This window comes from Rhinoraja longicauda, chromosome 7 (genome assembly GCF_053455715.1).
Source record: "Rhinoraja longicauda isolate Sanriku21f chromosome 7, sRhiLon1.1, whole genome shotgun sequence".
Lineage (NCBI taxonomy): Eukaryota > Metazoa > Chordata > Chondrichthyes > Rajiformes > Arhynchobatidae > Rhinoraja > Rhinoraja longicauda.
Window position 1 is genome coordinate 78457399 of NC_135959.1, and position 17515 is coordinate 78474913.

A 17515-nucleotide genomic window follows, 5' to 3' on the forward strand; every position below is an offset into this window, starting at 1 on the left:
CAGACCCCCCTCCCCGTCAGACCCCCTCCCCCCTCAGACCCTCCCCCTCAGACCCTCCCCCTCCCAGACCTCCCCCCTCTAGACCGCCCTCAGACCTCCCCCCTCTAGACCCCCCTCAGACCCTCCCTCCTTCAGACACCCCCCCCTCATACCCCCTCTCCCCTCCCCCTCCCCCACTCAGACCCCCCCCTCAGACCCTCTCTCCCTCAGACACTCCCCCCTCAGTGTCTCCCCCCAATCCCAGTGTCTCTCCCTCACCCCCACTCTCTCCCTCCCTCAATCTCTCTCTCTGTGTTCCCCAGTCACCCCCTCAATGCCTCTTCACCTGTCGCTCCCTCCCTCTCTCTCCCGCCCCCCCCCAAGAACCAGCCTCTCCCCTGGTGTCTCCCCAGTCTATCTCTCCCCCTGCCTGTTCCCTAGTGTGTTCCTCTCTCTCCCCCTGTCTCTCCCTCTCTCACTCCAGAGACCCCCAGTCTCTCCCTCAAAGTCGCCCCCAGTCTCTCCCTCTCCCCCTCCCCCAAAGTCTCCTCAAATCTCTTCCTGCCCTCTCTCTCCCTCCTCAGTCTGTTCCTCTCTCCACCTCTCCTCCCCTCCCCCTCCCCTCCCCCTCCCCTCCTCCTCCCTCCCCTCTCCCTCCTCAGTCTGTTCCTCTCTCCCCTTCTCCATCTTAGTCTCCCCCTATCCTCTCCGTCGGTCCCAGTCCCTCCCTCCGCTCTGCCTCCCTGAGTCTGTAGCTCCCTCTCCCTCTCCCTCTCCCTCTCCCTCGTCCTCCCCTCCTCTCCCTCTCCACTCTCCCCCTCTCCTTCTGTGCTCTCCCCGAGTGTGTATCACAAGAGGCAGAGGATGGAGCTGTGTGCTGCTCATGCCCTCAACAATCGTCTCCATCTGCTTTCACGGGACATTTCCTCATGTTCTCGATGACCTCTGTCATCAGGTCAGGAGGCAGATTATTATACGGACAAGAAGGTGTTGTGGTTCCCTGATCCTCGAAATTAAGACAGGCGACACGGAGAATTCTTCGAGAAGTTAAAAGCCTTTATTTGCAAACAACAGCTGGAACAATCTGGAAGCCAACCGCATGACTGCCCACTTAGTACATCGGGCAGTCTATGTTTATAGGATTATTCCAAACCTTATCTTCTTTACATTACCTCATACCCACACTCCTTTCTTCAGTCATTCATTTCTTTGCAGTCACCCGTCTGTCCCGCCACCTGTTACTAAATCCCATTCAGTAATTTATCCTTATCTCAATGCTCACATCCCTTCATACTTCACCACCCTTATTTCCCTCACATCCCTCACATCCCTCACATCCCTCACATCCCTCACATCCCTCACATCCCTCACATCCCTCACATCCCTCACATCCCTCACATCCCTCACATCCCTCACATCCCTCACATCCCTCACATCCCTCACATCCCTCACATCCCTCACATCCCTCACATCCCTCACATCCCTCACATCCCTCACATCCCTCACATCCATCCATCACCCCAAGGCCTATGTCTTTCCTTATCTCGCCACCATTATCTTTCATCCAAATGTAACAAGGTTACAGACAGTTGTAATGTACTAAAGTATAAAGAATGCCTACGCTGTTAAATTTAGATGGCTAATAATGATTACAGCAGTTACAATGTAACAAACTAATATACAAAATACAACATTTCCCCCCTTTGAGACCTACGTTGTCTCACAGAAAAATAAAAATAAAACCGCACGTGTCGTAAACTTAAATCATAAATCCAATCACAATCATTAGCCCCCAACTCAGGGTATTTAGATATATAGTGTGCAGTTATCTTTCTAACATACTGACATCCTGGGTTACTAGGCCAAAAACCCACCCCCATTTGCCTGGGGTAGGAAAAAAGACCCAGCCACCCTTACAAACTACATCCTTAGTAATCCTCCAAAGCAATTTGCTTGTCGTTATAGTATTCTATCGGTGGGATCTGCTTCTCTTGGAGGTTAGACTTGCTCTTGTCCTGGAGCAATGGAAACTGCTTCGCAGTGGCTTTTACGAGGAGAGATTTGATGCATGGAAAAACACAGTACAACAGCAATTACAAACTGGGCGATTCCGATAGTTATCCCGATTTTAGCCAACCGCGCCTCCCCAGCTGCCTAGCAAGTTTCCCAGCCCTCCAAAGAGTTGATGCCCATAACCTGCATTTCGTTTAACATCCTTCCTTAGATTTTTCAATTTTTCCATTGCCTGAGTAAAAAGCCCATCTGGGCTGGTATTGTTGGGTATAAAAGTACAACAGTGTTCCCCAAAAAGGACACAGACACCCCCTTTCTCAGCCAATAACCAGTCCAGGGCCTGCCTGTTTTGCCATGCCATTTTGCTGGTGGCGTCAAGCTGTTCGCCTAAGGCCGATAGCGCATCCTCAGTATAATTAATAAATGTTTGCTGGTTGTAATCCAAAACAATATTGATTCCAACCCAGCCGCAATCTAATTTCTAGCTTTAAATTCATTTGGGATTCCTCTTGGTTGCCCTATCGCATCCAGGTAGACTCCCTTGGGCATTTGGTCACACGATCTCTTCGTTCGAGTACTCACGAACGCCTCCTGTGGGCTGATCACGAGGACTGATTGGGCTAACATTACCCTAGCATATAGACCAGTCCAGTCAAGCGGAAGTGTATTTCTGGGGCTGCCTCCGCACATCCAAAATCTGTCCGCTATAGCTACATCTGCCATCAAGATAGGCCTAAAATTCAACATTAAAGTAACACCAAAATCCCTGGGCAAGTCTCGGGCTGACTGACTCAGATCTTGCTGATTGCAGATCCAGATCCTGTTACATTTACCTGGGAATATCCCTACTGGATGCATGCCATTTGTTGCAAGATAGCACTTGTAATGGCAGTTTCTATACCATCTCGAAATCCCACTTCGATAGCCATTACTTCTCGGGGATGAAATGTAGTCATTGAAGTGGTGATTATATTACTTAGTCAACAACTCCTCTAGGTTTACGATAGATATCCGGTTGACAGCAGCAGCAGTATCATTATTCCCTTTTCTACCTTTATTATTCTTTCTCGGGGGGCCACAGATAACCCATCCGAGTATGGTTTTCACAGCAAATGGACCACCTTCTTGACTGGTAATAACCTTTCTAGGTTCTAATGCTTCAAAAGCATTCGTTCCGATAAGTCGGTCAATACTTGAGTTTATTTTGGGTAATTTTACATCCTTCAAGTAAGGCCATTTTTCCAAGTCCTCTTGCTTAGGTATGTTCGAATGAGAAACGGGTATAGTCTCTTGTGTAAACACATCAGATATCTGTATAAAGTTGTCTTCCTCCAGACTAGCTATCTCAATGGGTGTAGGTAGCTGACGAGCGGACCGCTGAAAAAAGTATTGGGTTGGCTCATCCCGAGCCGTAACAGGCATCCCAAAGGTAGGTTGCTTCGGTCTAGCACCCGGTTGCTTTGTTAAAGTTTCGTCGACCATCCACTTACTCAGTGCCAGTTCGGTGTCACGAGACCAGGCTGGCACTGGCTGTGGGTTGGCCTCAGCCATTGGTTCCAACTTAGTAGCTCCTTCTTGGATTAAGGAACCCTTCTTCTGGGAAACTCTCGAGCTGGCTTTAGACCTTCGGCCTTCCAGTACGCCCCTCCTTGCCTCTGCAGCTGCCAGCTTTGTGGCTATTTCCAGCCATTCCTTCTCTCTCTTCAGCTGTTCTTCTTGTCTCACAGCCTTTCTGTTCAGCTGTTCTTCTTGTTCCTCAATCTCATATTATTTCTCTAAGGCGGCAGCTTCTAGCGAGAGAGCAGCCATCTCAGCTTCAGCTTCAATTTGAGCAGAGACCCTTGTAGCTGAACTGGCTACGGAACTGGATTTACGTCTAGATCTTCGTGTTGAGACGTTTGAGACACTATCCTGAGGTGTAATCTCTTCTTCCACCTCTACACCTTGTTGCAGCTCACCTTCCACTGTAGAGTGCGATGTTTGAGCCATGGCTGCAGGCATCCATTTCTCCACATCAGCCACGAAACCATCAAAAATCTTTTCCCTCTCTTGGAACCACTGAGTGTGCCATTCGAGTTGTCCTTCTGGTAATTGCAAACACAATATCGAGTGTTGTTTTTCTCCAACCTCCTGGCGAAGGTTAAGCAGGTGATCCATATTAGATCGTACAGTGTTCGCATTCCCATCTGATTCCATCAGTTCCTTCTGACATTCAATCGATTTGATGACCTTCCTCCATAGCTTGTCTCTCTCCAGCTGGCATTTTTCCAGATAGGCCGCCAGTCCTTTTTCCGATAGTTGAGTGTCTCTTTTTTCATATCTTCTTGCCTTTTGCTCCACATTTCCCTCCGGTGGCAGTTCTTCGTACTTACCTGACGGAAGATCCATGATAATTGGTGCTTATCACTATGCTCCAGCAACACCAGAAGAATTCAAAACAGAATGAACCTTTTTTCAAAACACCTCATTAATTTCAAGGCTGAAAGTCTTCGGCAAGCACGTATGGTAAACAATCGCTGGCTGAGCACTTTATCTTTCAGAAGTTCATAACATCATTAATTTCAAGGTCGTGCTCTGCGAGTTGGGCTTCCTTATCACGTCGTAGCAAAACAAGCTTCTTGTATCAAATAATACTTCTGCAGAAATTTCCCACAGGCTTTTAAGTTGTTTTTTTAAACTTCTTAACTTCAAATTACGACTAAACAGTCGTCTACTCACGGTACCCGGTCAATGAAGTCTTCAATCTTCCGATGATCCAGGTGTAGACCGTGTCAATTTGTCTTCGACCTGGCAGGTTCTTTGTTCCAGGATTTCAGCTCCAATCTCTGGCAGAGATTCAGCTTCTTCTTCAATTCCACTGTAGAATCGGATTTTGCTGTAGAACAAGTCTTTCTTAAATTCCTTTTACTTTAGTCCATTCAGAGCAAGTTCTTTACTCTAATTCCTTCAGAGCGTTCTTTACTCTAATTCCTTCAGAGCAAGTTCTTTACTCTAATGCTTCAGAGCAAGTTCTTTACTCTAATTCCTTCAGAGCAAGTTCTTTACTCTAATGTAATGGCAGTTTCTATACCATATCGAAATCCCACTTCGATAGCCATTACTTCTCGGGGATGAAATGTAGTTATAGCTTATGCACACGTTGCACCCTGATATGACAAAACCAATCTTCCAAACTCCTTTTCTTCAATAATTGGTTTTATTAAAGTAGCACAAATCATAGTAATTCATCAGTTTCCGTACTTTATCAACTGTTTCTTCTTCAAACAATATCTAGAAATTCTTGCAGTTATTACCGTATGGTTCTTACAAATATAACCAGTATGGTATGAGCGTGTGGTAAAGAACTGTATGCTCACCATCCTCCAAGTCTAAACTGACCCACAACCTCTGTCGATACACACTTGCCTCCTCCCATCTAGACACTCCCCATTACGCATTAAATCACACCCACAAGCAGGCAAAAAAGACATCAACTAGAAATATTAAAACATAGCCATAACACAATGACAATAACTGAATTAAGCATAAATGGCTCCTACAGCACTCATATTGCTCCGTACTTTTGATCTTAATCCCTTGTGGTGGCTTGGGGTAGGGTTTTCTTACCTGTGTGAAATTCCATAATGCACAGTGCTCTGCTGGGAGCGTCACTTATGTTGATCCTGCTGCATTTAGACACTTTATTGGGCAGTAAGACATAACTGACCATTGTTTTATGTCTTGCAAAAATTCTGTACAATGCGTATAGTTATGAGGATCTGGTATAGCCAGTAATTGTTCCCTGGCTTTGGCACATATGATGCATTGTGATAGCTTCATAGTTTGTGCCGTGTATTGCGCCCACTTATACCAATCATTAGTTGCCGCCGTGAGGCACGTAACCGAGTCATAGCCATACCTATTCCTAATGTCCCTTTGATTCAGCACCTGCTCCCCTGACCCTAGCAGGGCAACGTTAGGGCCAGTGTGGTTCTGCCAAGGCCAAGTCTGCAAAGTCGAGGACTTCCAGGTTTGAGTTGGAAGAAGCAATACTGGCCTCCCCCATGTTGCCTCCGCCCATATTGTCATGAGGAGGACAGGCGCCCACAATCTTCAACAACCTCATCTTCAACAACCTCAGAATCACTAATGTCCCCCAAGACTTCCTTTATGAGCTGGGCAATGCTTGGTCCTTCCCCTGCGTTTTCGTTCTCACGTTCGCTTACCTCTTCTCCTGCGTTTTCGTTCTCTTGTCCTCTTACCTCGAGGTTATTCACAGGTTGTGCCTGTGGGACAGTCCTTGTACAATGATTGAGATGGTAGACTGGCCCTCTACCTGGACAGCAGTCGGTGAGGCTTTAGTTTCCATGAACGGGCCATTCTTGGCTCATTCCACCTTCGTCGAAAGGCTCGCACGTACACCTGATCTCCGGGTTTAATAAGTCCTTCTTCCTGGTCCGCCTCTGGTTCTTTTTGCTTTTCCTGTGTATAAATAGACTTGTGTATCATAGTTAACTGTTGCATGTACTGTTTAAGTTCCACCTCTAATTGTTCCAGGCCTGGTCCCTTGTAAGGACCTCTCCATTTGGGCATTGGCATGGGTCTGCCAGACAGCATCTCATGTGGTGTTAAATGAGTTATTCGATTAGTTTGCATGTGACAGCTCATTAATGCCAGTGGCAGGGCAACGATCCAATTTAACTTTGTGGTTGCACAAATCTTATTCAGCTTAGCTTTCAACGTTCCATTAACTCTTTCTACCATGCCCTGAGATTGAGGGTGGTATACACACCCAAATCACTCTTAGGGCTTGCAACACCAACTTAACAGCTTTTTAGATAAAAGCCGCTCCATTGTCGGAACTGATTTTGGTTAGTATGTCGAATCGTGGGATGACCTCATTTGTCAGAAACTTGACTACAGTTCCTGCACCCGTCTTTAGATGGTACCTCCTCCACCCATCTGCTAAATCTATCAATTACTACCAGCATGTATCTTTTCCCTCTTACCGTTTTCAGCATGTCCACATAGTCGATCACCAAGTGTCTAAATGGACCTTCTGTAAGGGCGAACATTCGGCATGTAGCCATGTGGGTTTTATTGCAGGGGTGTAAAAGGGGTGTAAAAGCTCCAGCTCGGATTATTCCTGGGGCATCCTGTTGTCAGCATGGAAGTGTGGTTTATGGCTGATCGTATCCTCTGATATGAGCAACTGGCCTCAAAGCTTTGAAGTGTTCAGAAGAACATCTTGCCATATGGACTGCCCTTTGTTCCCAAGAAAGAAGAGGTCACGATGGACACAACGGACACGGAGGTCCCGAAAGACACATAAAGATTTATAACATAACAGTATATAACAGTATAACAGTATAACAGAACTTTATTGTCATTCGGTATAAATACCGAACGAAATTTCAGCAGTCACAAGACACAGCAAAAAAGAAAAGAACACAGGACACCCGACCCCAACACAAACATCCATCACAGTGACCCCAAACACCCCCTCACTGTGATGGAGGCAACAAAACTTCCACTCTCTTCCCCCCGCACCCACGGACAGACAGCTCCACACCTACCGAGGCAACCGACACGCACAGCCCCCGCAAGGAAGGCCCCGCGGCCGAGCCGCCCCGGGCACTGAAACGTCCCGCGGCCGAGCCGCGCCGGCGATGTTAAGTCCCGCAGCCGAGCCGCGCCGGGCGATGAAAGGCGCCGCGCCGGGCGCTGAACCGTTCCGCTGCCGAGCCGCACCGGGCGATGGAAGGCCCCACGGCCGAGCCGCACCGAGCGCTGAACCGTCCTGCAGCCGTACCGGGCGATGGAAGGCCCCACGGCCGAGCCGCACCGGCGATGTTAAGTCCAGCGGCCGAGCCGGGCGATGGAAGGCGCCGCCGCCGAGCCGCACCAGCGATGTTAAGTCCAGCAGCCAAGCCGGGCGATGGAAGGCCCCGCGGGCGATGGAAGGCCCCGCGGCCGAGCTGCGCCCCGGGGAAGAGACCTAATAAAAGAAGGTTCCCCCACCCCCCACACATACAGAGCCAAAAACAGAAACAAAAACCATCCCAACACCGACACAAACAAAAAAAAAGGAAAAAAAGACAAACAGACTGCCAGAGAGCCGCAGCCGTTAGGCGCAGCCACACGTGATTAGGCGCAGCCACACGTGATTAGGCGCAGCCACACGTGATTAGGCGCAGCCACACGTGATTAGGCGCAGCCACACGTGATTAGGCGCAGCCACACGTGATTTATAAGACATTGTAAAACTTGCCATATAAGCTAGCAACGGAAATGTACTGGCACATGTACTGGCACATGTACATGTATTTCGGGTATAAATATGTGTAATTGTTAGCATTCGGGGAGAGAGACTACACTAGCTTCCTGAGTGTTTCTAAACGCTCCGGTTTCTAGACTCTCTCCCACCTGGGTGAGTAGAATAAAGAGGTTATACGAATTCGGTTGTCTGACTATTCTGTTCATAGGGCACGAACTACAACAGATACATATCTATGTGCTGTCTACACCCCCCCCCAATGGAATCACCATACTTTGAGGAGAATCTATTTGAAACTCTCCACACGGAAATCAACCATTTCCAGGCCCAGGGAAATGTGCTACTATGAGGGGACTTGAATGCAAGGACTGAATGTGAACCCGATTTCATTGACCTATAGGGCAACAACCATGTGTTCGGTCAAACCCCCTTGTACATCACTCCAACCATCACCAACCGGAACAACCTTGACTGTGAAATAAACAAAAGTGGCAGAGAGGTAGTGCATCTCTGTCCGGCCCTGTTGCTCAGAAGGGTAGGGAAAGGAAGAAGAGAGCGATAGTGATAGGGGACTCTATAGTGAGGGGGTCAGATAGGCGATTCTGTGGACGCAGTCGGGAGACCCGGATGGTAGTTTGCCTCCCTGGTGCCAGTGTCCGGGATGTATCTGAATGTGTCCAAGATATCCTGAAAAGGGAGGGAGAGGAGCCAGAGGTCGTGGTACATATAGGTAAGGGAAGAGGTCCTGAAAGGAGAATTTAGGGGGCTAGGAAGAGAGTTTAAAAAAAGGACTTCCAAAGTGATAATCTCAGGCTTACTGCCTGTGCCACGCGACAGTGAGAAAAGGAATGGAGTGAGGTGGAGGATAAATACGTGGCTGAGGGACTGGTGCAGGGAGCAGTGATTCAAGTTTCTGGATCATTGGGACCTCTTCTGGGGGAAGTATGACCTGTACAAAAAGGACGGGTTGCATCTGAACCCGAGGGGAACCAATATCCTGGCGGGGAGATTTGCTAAGGTAACTGCGGAGACTTTAAACTAGTACGGTTGGGGGGAGGGACTCAAACACAGATAGCTAATAGGCAGTGTGTGAGGCAGGAGGCAGAAAAGGGAAACACTCAGACCCAATATGTAGGAGAGAAAGAAGGGAAAAGAAATAAACTGAGAATAAGAAATGATGGGTCCCTTAAATGTGTATATTTTAATGCTAGGAGCATTGTAAGAAAGGTGGATGAGCTTAGAGCCTGGATTGACATCTGGAAGTATGATGTTGTGGCGATCAGTGAAACATGGTTTGCAGGAGGGTTGCGATTGGCAATTAAATATTCCAGGATTTCATTGTTTCAGATGTGATAGAATTGGAGGGGCAAGAGGTGGGGGTGTTGCATTGCTTGTCAGGGAGGATATCACAGCAGTGCTTTGGCAGGACAGACTAGAAGGCTCGATTAGGGAGGCTGTTTGGGTGGAACTCAGAAATGAGAAAGGTTTAGCAACACTTATAGGGGTGTATTATAGACCGCCAAATAGGGAACGAGAATTGGAAGGGCAAATATGTAAGTAGATAGCAGATAGGGCAGCACGGTAGCGCAACGGTAGAGTTGCTGCTTTACAGTGAATGCAGCGCCGGAGACTCAGGTTCGATCCTGACTACGGGTACTGTACTGTAAGAGTTTGTACGTTCTCCCCGTGACCTGCGTGGGTTTTCTCCGAGATCTTCGGTTTCCTCCCACACTCCAAAGACGTGCAGGTATGTAAGTTAATTGACTGGGTAAATGTAAAAATTGTCCCTAGTGTGTGTAGGATAGTGTTAGTGTGCGGGGATCGCTGGGCGGCGCGGACTTGGTGGGCCGAAAAGGCCTGTTTCCGCGCTATATCTGAAATATGAAAGAAGAAAAAAATAAAATATGAAATATTAGTAGTAAGCACAGAGTTGTAGCGACCATAGAGAGTGGTCCTAGTCGTCGAACCCTCAGATTGGCCAGCAAGGTCACGTGTGAGTGCGACCGTAGGGATTGGTCCAGAGAGCGACACCGCTGATTGTGGTCACTGATGGCGCCGCGTCTCCCGCCAGTCCTCCAAAAGCCCGCCAAAAAGATCCGCACAAGCGCGGCTGGTGCTATTATCACCTACGATAGGGTGGAGAATCCCGCAACTGCCGCTCACCTTGTACTTTCGCGGGAAATGCCTCGGCCGATCGTACATAGGGGCAGTTGCGATTGGCCAGAACCGACGCCTCTACGTCCGAGATCGATTCACGGACACAGAATTTTTGGTGGACACGGGAGCCATCGTCAGTATAGTGCCGCCGACCGACCTTGAGACCAGAACGGGTAAGACAGGTCCTACCCTCATCGCGGTTAATGGCAGCCCCATTCGCACTTTCGGTATACGGAAGATGTCACTTGTGTTAGGCCTCCGCACGTACGAATGGCCATTCATTATAGCAGACGTCAGACAAGCGATCCTAGGCGCAGATTTTCTCTGGGCCTTTTCACTGGTCCCCGATGTCCGCGGTCTAGACGAACTCGAGGGTTACATCAGTCGTCCCTACGAGAAGAGATGAGGGGAAGAATAGTCTGGAGAAGGGACTCTTGCAGTAGAACGCAGGAGAGCTTTACATGTCCAGCCAACACAGCATGTGCAGTAGAGAAGTATGAAGTACAATGCCCTGAGGGGTGCGGAGGGTATGCAGCAAAAGGACAACTAATGGTTATTACACATAACCAAGGAAAGGTCAATTTGACCACTAAATGGAATGTAAACATGACTTGTGAAAGAGGAGATGGAACTTCATGGTTGAGTAATCAAACTGCGTTAAGGGAATGGAGCAGAAAGGGCTGGAACGGCTGGGGGGCAAGTAGCAGCACTTACATTCTGAAGAAAGATGATTGGTTGGCGTGTACCAATGCTACCCAGATAGAAGGAAGGCACCCCCTAGTAATAATCTGGTCAGTACGAGAGACTACCCAGGAAGAATCCAATGTAGGACATTTAAGGCGAATGTATACAACTTGTTCCCCAATGGTTAGATCCCCGAATGTGTTAAATTTGATCGTCAGGATAGAATATGAATCCAGGAAGCAGAGTGAATGTAACGTTGCTGAAATTACAATGGAGGTGTTGGAACTGGAATAGGAACGTTAAATTCCTTCGATATAGAGACCCTACAAAATAAGATACAGACAGTAGGAGGATTGATGGGAGAAGGAATAAAACTACGAAATGCTTGGGATAAAGGATTACAAGAAATGCAATTTTCAGGATGGTTATCTGATGTAATGACTTGGAGACAGAATGAAGAGGTAGAAAAAGAACTGGAAAGGGTAATGCAGAATCAAACGGAGTTAAATTCGAATTACACCCACTGTATGATGAAAGAAATAGTGCCGAGGTTTGGACTACTGTGTACATTGAGCACTTCGGACAATGGACCCTATTTTACAGCCAAAGTTAATGGGGAAATGTGCGAACAGTTAAATATCCGCCAGCAGTTCCACTGCGTACAACATCCACAAGCTGCAGGTATAGTGGAATGAGCAAATGGCACACTAAGAAATAAATTGGCCTTGTACTTTGGAAAAATTGGAGGTTACATGGGAATTTTGTTTTTGTCTTTCAGTCCAGGTATTTTTAAATTCATGTTACAAGTTGACAAAGCTTTTAATCAGGCATAGCAACGTCATGGTGAACTATTTAATGGATAACACCTTTCCTTACTCCTATTCCATGCACGCTTTACTATTGACTTATTTACTGCCTAGTATTGAGAGCGATAACCATTTGCTCGGAGGGTGAGCTGGTGTTTCAGAACACCAGGTCAACATGTGACAGAGCTGATGTTGTCACCCAAGGATTATCAATGCCAGTTTTTGCAGGAACAAAAACGGTTGATAGCAGCTGTTCTACACACGTCCAATATTCTAGTTGTTCCACGTGTTCAGGATGTGCATGCAATAATTCAGCATTTCGCATTGAGGTACCCCTTCATACAGGGATATAACAAAGAAGGAAATTTGAGCACAAGACTGCTAGACTAGTGTAGATGGTCTAAACGAACTGGGATCTGTACCTTTAGCTTCACATTTCAACATTTGTTTTTTTTAACTGGATGAATTGAATATTTGAGAATGAATTGAAGATTACAATTGTGCTGGAATTGTGGACCCTTCCCATTTTGTGCTAGCTTAGTTGATTAATTAGCCTTTGAAGCCTATTTACTTGGGTCAGTGGGTACATAAGATATTTAAAGGAATATTTTGCTTTTCATTTATTCAATGCCTGAGGACCACATTTAGAAAACCTCTATGCGTATAACCCCATCTTAATCAAACACAGGAGAATTGGCCCCGGATACAAGTTAATTCTCCTCATGACTCCAGAAACACCAATAAATACAACTTGTTTCTGTAGAATGGGATCTAGACCAAATGGAGCCTGTCTGTGGGATTCAGCACATGCACCCATATCAGTACTACAGTTCCCCCAAGACCTCTCAATGGGACTTACTTAATATGTGGGAGCTGGGCATATGTCTGGTTACCAGGACTTTCGCCACAGTATGATCAGGGATCTTATGAGACCTGGACAGGGTGCTGTTATCTAGCTTTTGTGATCCCACATTTACGAATCATAAATCATCCTCTACAGCATCCAGAGTGGAGCTCTAAACGAGCTGTATCGGAGTTTGAGAGGTTTTGGTGGATAATATTCCCGAGATGGGGAACCGCTCGGGCGGGAACTGAAATTTGAAACTTAGCTAGTGCCCTGGAACAATTAGCAAATTGTACCGCTGATGGACTGTACGAGACTCAGGAACAAATAGGCCAGCTAACAACTGAAATGATGGCCCTGCGTCTTGTCACTCTCCAGAATCGTATGGCTCTAGATTTCCTGCTAGCCGAGAGAGGGGATATCTGTGCTATGATAGGGCAGGAATGTTGTACATTTGTACCAGATGTATCCTCTAATATTACCAATATTGCGGGGCATGTGAAGGAGGTTATAGAAAGAGCATTTAGCATTTGAGCCCTCTGAGGGGGCGCTGTGAACTGTTTATGTATGTGCTGTTATGTTTGTGTTCCATTGTATGTATGTTCTTAGTACCTGAACTGATGTACAGCGCTTTGGTCAATGTGGGTTGTTTTTAAATGTGCTATACAAATAAAATTGACTTGGCTTGACTAGGAAAATAGGGGCAGATTTAGCCCAAAATCAAATTAATGCTTCCAGATGGGATTGGTTTGGTTTAGGATATTTGTGGGGGCCGATTTTCCATTATGGCAGTATCATTCTGTTAATTGTAGTGATTCTGTTAATTTGTTATTGTTTTGGTCCATGTATACGCCAACTACTTGTTAATCGGTCAATTTTAAAAGAAAAAGAAAACAACACAAACGGTGATTATAGTATAATCAAAGAGGGGAATGTAAGGGGTTAAACCTTCCCGGAAGTGGCGGCGCCTAACGGCTGCGGCTCACTAGCAGCCTGTTCGTCTTTTTTCCTTTTTTTTGTTGTGTGTCGGTGTTGGGATGGTTTTTTGGGTTTTTTGTTTGGTTGTGTATGTGTGGGTGGGGGGGTGGTGGTGTGGGTGGGGGGGGTGGTGGTGTGGGTGGGGGGGTGGGGGAAACCTTTCTCTTTTAAGTCTCTTCCTCACGGCGCGGGGTGCGGCTCGGCCGCGGGGCCTTCCATCGCCCGGTGCGGCTCGGCCGCTGGACTTAACATCGCCCGGCGCGGCTTGGCCGCGGGGCCTAACATCGCCCGGTGCGGCTCGGCTGCTGGACTTAACATTGCCCAGCGCGGCTCGGCCGCTGGATTTAACAGTGCCCGGTGCGGCTTGGCCGCGGGGCCTAACATCGCCCGGTGCGGCTCGGCCGCGGGGCCTAACATCGCTGGTGCGGCTCGGCCGCTGGACTTAACAGTGCCCGGTGCGGCTCGGCCGCGGGGCCTAACATCGCTGGTGTGGCTCGGCCGCTGGACTTAACAGTGCCCGGCGCAGCTCGGCCGCGGGACTTTTCATCGCTGGTGCGGCTCGGTCGCTGGACTTAACATCGCCCGGTGCGGCTCGGCCGCGGGGCCTTCCATCGCCCGGCGTGGCTCGGCCGCGGGACTTAGCTGTGCATGGCTCGGCCGCGGGGCCTTCCATCGCCCGGCTCGGCCGCGAGACGTTTCAGCACCCGGTGCGACTCGGCCGCGGGGATTTCCATCCCCTTGCGGGGACTGTGCGGGTCGGTCGGGGACGAGCTGTCTGTCCGTGGGCGTGGGGAAGAGAGTGGAAGTTTTGTTGCCTCCATCACAGTGAGGGGGTGTTTGGAGTTACTGTGATGGACGTTTGTGTTGGGGTCATGTGTCTTGTTCTTTTTTGTGTGTGACTGCTATGTAGTTTCATTCGGTACCTTGGTACCGAATGACAAATAAAGCTCTGTTGAACTGTTGACATTTGGCCATATGGGTTTTATTGCAGGGGTGTAAAAAAGGTGTAAAAGCTCCAGCTCGATTATGTTGCCAGGACATCCTGTTGCTCAGCATGGAGGCACGGTTTATGGTTGACCATCCTTTGATATGGGTAACTGGCTTTAAGGCTTTGATGCTTAACCATCTTTTGATGGTTAAGGGGAACATTTGGTCATATCGACTGTTCTTTGGTCCTGGGAATACCGAGGACATGTAGGTCACACAGGACACGGAGGACATGGGGGTCCTGAAGGACACAAAGATTTATAGGACATTGTAAAACTTGCCATATAAGGTAGCAACAGGAAATGTACTGGCACATGTATTTCGGGTATAAATATGTGTAATTGTTAGCATTCGGGGAGAGAGACTACACTAGCTTCCTGAGTGTTTCTAAATGCTCCGGTTTCTAGACTCTCTCCCACCTGGGTGAGTAGAATAAAGAGGTTATACGAATTCGGTTGTCTGACTATTCTGTTCATAGGGCACGAACTACAACAGATACATATCTATGTGCTGTCTACACCCCCCCCAATGGAATCACCATACTTTGAGGAGGATCTATTTGAAACTCTCCACACGGAAATCAACCATTTCCAGGCCCAGGGAAATGTGCTACTATGAGGGGACTTGAATGCAAGGACTGAATGTGAACCCGATTTCATTGACCTATAGGGCAACAACCATGTGTTCGGTCAAACCCCCTTGTACATCACTCCAACCATCACCAACCGGAACAACCTTGACTGTGAAATAAACAAAAGTGGCAGAGAGGTAGTGCATCTCTGTCCGGCCCTGTTGCTCAGAAGGGTAGGGAAAGGAAGAAGAGAGCGATAGTGATAGGGGACTCTATAGTGAGGGGGTCAGATAGGCGATTCTGTGGACGCAGTCGGGAGACCCGGATGGTAGTTTGCCTCCCTGGTGCCAGTGTCCGGGATGTATCTGAATGTGTCCAAGATATCCTGAAAAGGGAGGGAGAGGAGCCAGAGGTCGTGGTACATATAGGTAAGGGAAGAGGTCCTGAAAGGAGAATTTAGGGGGCTAGGAAGAGAGTTTAAAAAAAGGACTTCCAAAGTGATAATCTCAGGCTTACTGCCTGTGCCACGCGACAGTGAGAAAAGGAATGGAGTGAGGTGGAGGATAAATACGTGGCTGAGGGACTGGTGCAGGGAGCAGTGATTCAAGTTTCTGGATCATTGGGACCTCTTCTGGGGGACGTATGACCTGTACAAAAAGGACGGGTTGCATCTGAACCTGAGGAGAACCAATATCCTGGCGGGGAGATTTGCTAAGGTAACTGCGGAGACTTTAAACTAGTACGGTTGGTGGGAGGGACTCAAACACAGATAGCTAATAGGCAGTGTGTGAGGCAGGAGGCAGAAAAGGGAAACACTCAGACCCAATATGTAGGAGAGAAAGAAGTGAAAAGAAATAAACTGAGAATAAGAAATGATGGGTCCCTTAAATGTATATATTTTAATGCTAGGAGCATTGTAAGAAAGGTGGATGAGCTTAGAGCCTGGATTGACATCTGGAAGTATGATGTTGTGGCGATCAGTGAAACATGGTTTGCAGGAGGGTTGCGATTGGCAATTAAATATTCCAGGATTTCATTGTTTCAGATGTGATAGAATTGGAGGGGCAAGAGGTGGGGGTGTTGCATTGCTTGTCAGGGAGGATATCACAGCAGTGCTTTGGCAGGACAGACTAGAAGGCTCGATTAGGGAGGCTGTTTGGGTGGAACTCAGAAATGAGAAAGGCTTAGCAACACTTATAGGGGTGTATTATAGACCGCCAAATAGGGAACGAGAATTGGAAGGGCAAATATGTAAGGAGATAGCAGATAGGGCAGCACGGTGGCGCAACGGTAGAGTTGCTGCTTTACAGTGAATGCAGCGCCGGAGACTCAGGTTCGATCCTGACTACGGGTACTGTACTGTAAGGAGTTTGTACGTTCTCCCCGTGACCTGCGTGGGTTTTCTCCGAGATCTTCGGTTTCCTCCCACACTCCAAAGACGTGCAGGTATGTAAGTTAATTGACTGGGTAAATGTAAAAATTGTCCCTAGTGTGTGTAGGATAGTGTTAGTGTGCGGGGATCGCTGGGCGGCGCGGACTTGGTGGGCCGAAAAGGCCTGTTTCCGCGCTATATCTGAAATATGAAAGAAGAAAAAAAAAAAAAATGAAATATTAGTAGTAAGCACAGAGTTGTAGCGACCATAGAGAGTGGTCCTAGTCGTCGAACCCTCAGATTGGCCAGCAAGGTCACGTGTGGGTGCGACCGTAGGGATTGGTCCAGAGAGCGACACCGCTGATTGGACAGCGTTGTCATGTGCGCTTTTGGCGCCCGAAAAGAGTTAGTTAGGAGACGTCTTCGAAGAAGACAGTGAGTTTTAATGGTTGTTCGTTATCTTGTTAAGAATACTTTGTAATCGAATATTGCTGTCGCAATAAACTTCTTCAACAAAGAACAAGTTTCCGGACTCGCCATATTGGTGACCCCGACGTGATCTGGGCGATCACCGACCATGAGCGAACACGACGCCCCATTGTTGACTGCTGCGCCTGGCACACCGGAGTTAAGCGTAGTAAGCGTTCACCTTCCGTCGTTTTGGACACATCAACCACAATCTTGGTTTGTCCACACCGAAGCCCAGTTTCATTTGAGAAACATATCGACAGATGCGACGAAATACTACTACCTCGTCAGCGCTCTATCGCCGGAGACGACCACACGCGTGATTCGGTTCATCGTCAACCCTCCTGCGGAAAGCAAGTACGAGGCCATGAAGGCACTGTTACTACGAACCTTCGGGTTC